General features: G+C 40.8%; 1 long non-coding RNA gene across 1 annotated transcript; it reads left to right on the forward strand.

Moving 5' to 3' along the window:
- Window positions 1-4409: 4409 nt before the first annotated feature.
- On the forward strand, window positions 4410-7289 carry LOC104947311 (uncharacterized). The gene is made up of 3 exons (XR_798549.1): window positions 4410-4578; window positions 6516-7151; window positions 7253-7289. It is a non-coding gene; the product is annotated as an uncharacterized lncRNA (long non-coding RNA).

The following is a 7289-nucleotide window of genomic DNA, read 5'->3' on the forward strand; positions in this document are numbered from 1 at the left end:
ATTCTGTGTGAGCTAGTTTTACATAATTATTTTCATGAAATGCATTCCACTAAATCACAATATCTATTGACCGGTGGACCCTGCTTTATGACCTGATCATGTGACCTGATCATGTCTTTAATGAAATGACCACTCAGATTATAAGGGGTCAGGCTGGGTTCCAGCAGAGAGAAACTGGACATGCAGCAACAAAGAGTGAGAGCAGAGGGTTCAAAGGGGCCCCGCAAATCATCTTGACCCACAAAATAACCGACAGGTCATTCCAACCATGTGTTCATTCACAAATTGACAGGAATTGACCTGCAAAAAATTAATAATTTCATTTTCATGGGCCACTTTTATACTCATTCTCAATGTCATCTTTGTTGTTTGTGTCTCTCCTGCGACATTTCTCCATTATTTAATGTTCAAAAAGCTCTTTATTTTTCTCTTACTGAAAATTAGCCAATACTAAGTGTGTGTTACATAGTGATGTCTCTATGTTACAGAAGTTAACAAAGGAGTCCAATGGAGGTGTTTCAGGCAGGGGGAGAGAAACTCCCTATGGAGGGATAACAGGGATGTTAGCCTTTGCAGACCATTTACATGCACAAAAACCTACCTAACCTAACACACTCCAGTACAATAAGTCAACCGGACCTGACCTCTGCCACCCTTTGGTCTTTTTTTCCTGAAGTCCTACTACTATGTGAACTCCACACAACAATGAATAGCTTAGAGGCCAAAATGTGTCAGAGCGGCCCCTGACAGCTGACCCCTAAGCCTCCACAGATGCCTTTTTGGAACACATCTCTGCACATGTCTCCGTGTCCCTGTGAGTGAGTGAGTCTTGACTGCTGTGAGGGGTCATACATGTTTCATGACATCCCTCTGACTGACTGACTGAGATTACATGCATGACCACGGATGTACGCTCACCGCCCCCCCGCTCTGCTCAGCAGCTCCACCACCGTTCATCCAGAGCTGGCCTGTATAGAAAGGGGCTCTTCCCGCACTGCCTCACTCGATAATCCATATTCATACAGCATTTTGTATGAATGGGAGCGAGCAGGCGGAGCAGCTAAGGCCAGCTCCACCAGCTCTGATATTTGGGGAGATTCCGCTGTAATTGATCTGGGGAAGGCGTCTTTAATCTGCCAGAGGAGGGCCTAATTATTCCGTTGCCTCAATCAATGTCTGATTGTTCTGCATGATGTGGCATGACTCAGCGTCGGAATAATGATTTTTTAATCGTTTCAAATTAGATGATGGAATTAGACAGGAATAAGATTTCCTTATTCTTATTCAAATGAATTGGAGATGTACGTATGGTAATGGCGAATTATGGAGAACTCTTTTGTGTACTTTGGACTAGGACAACTTTCATGTTCTGAGCAAGGCCTCTCACTTATAAATGACATACATGTCAATGGCTTTAGTTTTACAGCATCATATTTGAAACAATAGTGTGTTTCCAGCCCTGTGGCATCATCCTGAGGAAGACCCAGTCCAGTTTCAACACGACTGCTGCCGTGCACCAAGCCTGCTCCATAGAGAACATGTGTTCTTAGATTGGAGAGACTTGACCGGCCTCCACCTCCAACCTGCAGTTTCATAACGCCAGTGACCAACACCATTAAACATTGACAAAGCACCGCCTTTGACATTGAATCGGTGGAATTGATAGACAAATAGAAACTCTACATAAAGTATTGGGGTATAGTGTGGTCTAATGGATAGTGAGGTGGGCTGAAGATCGGAAGGTTATGAGTTCAAATCCCGCCAGGAACACCACCACTAGTGTGCCCTTGAGTAAGGCACTTAGTCCTTAGTTACTCCAGGGAGAATGTCCCTGTAATTGGTAATTGTAAGTCGCTTTGGATAAAAGCATCAGCTAAATGAAATGTATTCTATAGTCTCATTTTATACATTTTAGAGTAAACGAATGAGGATCATTGTTTGAAGCTATTTCACAGCTCCAATGATGGTTGAGGGGTTATTTGTTCTTGTACAAAAAACTTTTAAAAAACATATTTGTTATCGATATATACATGATTGCAACTTTTTCCCATGTTCGGACAATTCATTTACAACAAAATTGTAGAAAAAAAGAGAAACGTGTTCAAGTGATTAACAGTGGAAATCACGGAAGTACACACAGCTTTTCATAATATACATATTAGTATCGACAACCATATGAGCAAATCAGTCCTTGGTCTCAAATCTAAACGATATTTTACATAAATCGCACAGAAATGTTGTACCAATACTTTTTTTCTGTACATGAAGTACTGCACATCTGTACATAGCACTCTCATACTTGACCACATTCCAAAGCTTAACATTTTCTTTTTTCTCAGCGCTAAAATCTTCCTCCTCAACTCCTCCTCATTATAATCCGACGGCACAAGTCAGCGCTTTTCATTCAACCGCACGGCACTTACTTAACTGCACGGAGATGCTCAGAAACCCACTTAATGTAAAGCGTGACCAAAACATTTTGCAAAGGAGTCGCCGACCTCTGTGGAAATAATCTCAGACTCACATTAACCGGATTCTCGAAGAGGTGCTTTGCAGTAAAAACCTCAATACTTATCTGTGATGCCAAAGTGATTTTTTGATATCAGTCAGGATCTCTGCATCTCCAACAGATCCATCGCTTTCACCCCATTTCTTCCCTTTCCAAACACCATGCGCAGGACTTGGAAACACTCGCAATTAGCGGCAGTGAAGCCAGCCTTCGTGTGAATCGCTGAGTGGCTCTTAATTATACAAGGCTTTTAAAGTTGTACGACACTCGAGGCCTCCCAAAAAAAAAAAAATCTCAGCAAACGGCCTGTTTTGCTAACTTTCCGGGCTTTGAAATATGGATGTAGCTGCTGTGTTTTCTCTAGAAGAGCGAGAGGCACTGCGATATAATCTGTTCCTTTTTGAAGTATCATGAAGAGAGGTCAGAGAAGATGCTTTATGGGTGTGCCAGTATGTGTGGACGCTCAGCACTCTGAGATATACATACTTATTTTATAAAGAGGAATTCACCATCATTTGCCCTCTAGATCTTACTAAATCTGCCGCTGTGCTTTTGCTGAACTTAGAGAAAGAGGCTGACTTAAGGTGCGGATGTTCCATTGCAAAAGGGAGCGAATCATGAGGCAATGGGCTGTTTAAATATGAATGAGTGTTGTGTGAATGCCTCTGCTGCGATATTTAGACAAGAACAGATCCCTGTGTGTTGCTCTGTTGTTAGCAGTAGCTCAGGGGAAGAGTGCTGCTGTTATGGTGTTTTTAAGAGTGGAAGCGATCAAATGTTTATGTCTAAGCAAGTGCCCGGGGAATCCTGAAGAAACAGTGGTCTATGGTCTCAGAGACTATTTCATCCAACATGGCTGACGGACAATCTAAGGGAATACTTTAGAATAATGATCCTTTGCTAACTTGTCTTCCATTAAAAGCTCAGCATGATTTGTAATACAATGCATGCACTCTCTCCTCTTCATCAGTGTCTGTCAATCATTGATGTGTCTATATCAAGCTCCACTTAACTACATCGTGCTGCAGAAATATCCACATCTTTGCATAAAACAAGGTTCGGGCAGAATGATGCTGATCATAGCAATCAATGTGGACTGTCAGTATCATCTTAGTCAATACAAGTCGTATACAAAAGGAATAGAACACTTATGTTCCCACAGCACTTCTTTCCACATTAAAGCATTTAAAAAAACAACTTGTGAATGTGATTATCCTGTCATATGGGGCAGTAGCTCAGTCTGTAGGGACTCTGCTTGGGAACCGAAACCCCTTTGCTACCTCTCTATTAGTGCATGTCTATGTGTCCTGTTTGTGAATGTGTGTATGTAAAGAACACCAAAGTGAAGAACCACATTTTCTGCGACCATTCTTCCTATAACACCTTTTTCTATACAAAGAAGACAAAAGACCATTGCTAAGGAGGATCAAGGGACTATGTGCAGTCATAGTCTGATAAATGTACCGTCAGCTGTGGAACAAAGAGTTTTTCTCCACCAGAAAACACTTTGGAATGCTTTTTAATATTCATTTGTGGAGGGCACAAAACGTTTGATCCATGATGGCTAAACTGTCCTTAGAAAAGAAAAGAAAGAGAATGCAAGAAAAGGAAAGCCGTCAAACGACAGAGCGCCGGAGGTTAGAGAAATCAACAGAGGAAGTAAACTCTACTTTGATCAGTGCTGCCATCCTTTTAAGTTATGTTGCTGCCATCACTGGCTGTTGGTACATTCCAGAGGGAGGTGGAAGCAACAGACAAGGACCTGTCGACCCGGAACGTAGTCCTTGTGGTTTTTATGACTTTTGCATCTCTAGACCTGAGACAGCGGTTGAAGATGTGAGGTGGAGGAGGTCAGAGAGAGGGAGTGGCCAGGTCTCTGGGGCTGAAGTGTCAATAGCTTGGTTTCAGTCACGTGACTTCTACGACGCGCGAAATTCAAGTGGAGGTCAGGAAGTGAAAACGCAATCATTCATCAACGCAGGAATCATGGAGGACACCGACTATGTCAAACAATTAAATGAACCTGCACGCCGCAGATATCGTGAAAAAATCACAACACACTCACAATGGTAAGAGCACCAGACATTAGATCACATGCCAATGTGTTTTTAGGTAAATGGTCAAATGTAACTAGTATTTAAGGGTAACAGTTACAAGAGATGGCTAAGCTAATGTTGGTAGCCAGCTAGCTTATAGACTTCTCCATCCTGCTTAAACTTAGCAAATATTCAATGAAAACATATTTTAAGTTTGGGGTTGCAAGTAACTTCAATCTCACAACTCTAAACGTTTCAATATATTCAATGTTGTAGTTAATTATACAAAACATTTCATTGTGATGGTAGCCGGGCATAGCTGCAATGCTAAATACTTAGCTAACGTTGTGTCTTGTAGGCTAACTTAACTGTTACAATCATTCCCCGAATTAACTTTAATGGCATTATGATTCAATAAATCCGGTTCACTTAAAGGGCTGATGTTGCGTTTGGGTCAACATCAGCTAACGTTTGGTTAATTAGACATTGCTAGTTTGGTTAGCTAAAGCTTCAACCTACTAAGCTAGTCAGCAATTTGTTAATGTGAGTCCACTGACAGCAGACAACGAGGTTTCACTACATTACATTTAAACATGTATAACGCGGGATAATAAAGACTTTGGTTCAATAATAATGTTCTACAACTACACTTTATTTTATCTTACTTTTATTTCTTTTGATCGTTGAAATGATTTTAGATGAACGTTATGCTCCATGTTTACACATTTGGGTGGTTGGAAATAACCCTGAGTCATGTTTTTGGTCCTTAAATGAAATACATAGATTTCAGTCATTTATTTTGAGGACAACATTATTCAGTATCTTATTTGCATGTTGCAAATAATACATATTCTTAGGATATTCTTTACATGTTATGCTGTATAGAAGGGCCTCAACTTAAACTTAATTTTTATTTCAATGAATGTGCTTAAAAATGGTTCTCTCCTTGTTGCATTATTATTTGCACAGTGGCAGCTCTTTAACCTGCATTACAGCACCTTCATATTCACTGACCACACTCACTAGAGGAAGTAGGGCTGTGTGATATATTGCTATCCTACTTCCTCTAGTGAGTGTGGTCAGTGAATATGAAGGTGCTGTAATGCAGGTTAAAGAGCTGCCACTGTGCAAATAATNCTTTCTAATTTACTATGATTCTTCTGGACTATTATATGTACCAAAGAATAAATCTGTAAATGGTTATATTGGAGTTACCGGTATGTACCACTCGACAGTCGTCTGGGTTAACCAGTAGAGTCTTATTTAACAAACTTACTAATTCCGACTTACCATCTACTTTCAACATATAACCTACATCCCGATGTGTTAAATGTGTGTGTTTTTCTAACAAATGACTTTCTGGAACTGTGTCCTATCAAACTTGTTGTTTTCTACAAATCACGACTTATAATTTACTATGACTTATTATGTACCAAAGAATAAATGTTCTGGATGTCGAGCGTATTGAAATGACGGTCCCTGCTCGTCTGTGACTGTCTAATCTTGTTCCGTGTCGTTATTGTGGCTTAGAACAGTAATTACGATCACGTTGAGGTGTGACCAAATACATCTATTTCACATATGTATACCCGGTCCAGGACGTAAACGTCTAGTACTTATAAAATGTATAGCCTGATATGGATCACTGTAGAAAGGGCTATACTTATGTTCTGTGTACTGCGATAAAAAAAAAACATAGAGAAGTGGAGCATACGACTTGTCGACTGATAAAGCGGGACCACTTTACTCGTCCGTTAGATAATCACTTTCGAGTCATTTTTATGGGTGTGATAGTCCCTGGTATAGCTTCGGGTGCCAGACGATCCTGGTTATAGAGGTCCATTCGTCTCAAAGCAAATCCTCGGTCCCGAGACATAACACTAGACAAATAGGTGATGAGAAGAGTGNTCTATCAATGGTTTAAGCTCTGACTAACTTAACTCTTCTTACGTTTCTCCTTCTTCATCCAGTCTATTATGTCCTATAACGGAGGGGCCGTCATGGCCATGCGAGGGAAGAACTGTGTGGCGATAGCAGCGGACCGGAGGTTTGGCATCCAGGCTCAGATGGTCACCATAGACTTCCAGAAGATCTTCCCCATGGGAGATAAGCTGTATATTGGGCTGGCAGGACTGGCCACTGATTTTCAGACAGTGTGAGTGTGTAGACCTCCACCTTGTTCTCTCAAAGTGGCTAAACAGTTGTGAACACCAGGGTACTATGATGACAGGATTGATTTACAACTCTATAAAGCTACAACTCTCAGATCTAGACTAAGTAAGACTTCTCATTTAGAGAAAGCCTGGAGTGTCAAGTACAATACTACACCTATAATGTTTATACCAACAACAAAAGTGTTGTAGTTGAATAGTATTACTATGCATTCTAATAAATAGGGGAGAAAACGTTATTAGAAATTCTGCTATCCATAGCTTTGAAATAAGTTACATTTGTGATGACTGAATTCAATGTAAATATCTGAGGATTGATGGACGTCTTTGCCAGAGGCTTAAATTCAGACTGAACCTGTACGAGCTGAAGGAGGGTCGCCAGATCAAGCCCAAGACCTTCATGAGCATGGTGTCCAACCTGTTGTACGAGAAGAGGTGAGTGCACTGAACTTAATATAGACCCATGTCCACATTTAAGCAGCTTACAGTAGGCACAAATACCTGCATAAATGGTAAATATGTCATGCTCTCATCAGGTTTTGGCCATACTACATCGAGCCTCGCCGGAATAGA

This window comes from Notothenia coriiceps, unplaced genomic scaffold, assembly GCF_000735185.1.
Source record: "Notothenia coriiceps isolate Sejong01 unplaced genomic scaffold, NC01 NC01_scaffold00012333, whole genome shotgun sequence".
In the NCBI taxonomy this organism is placed as follows: Eukaryota; Metazoa; Chordata; class Actinopteri; order Perciformes; family Nototheniidae; genus Notothenia; species Notothenia coriiceps.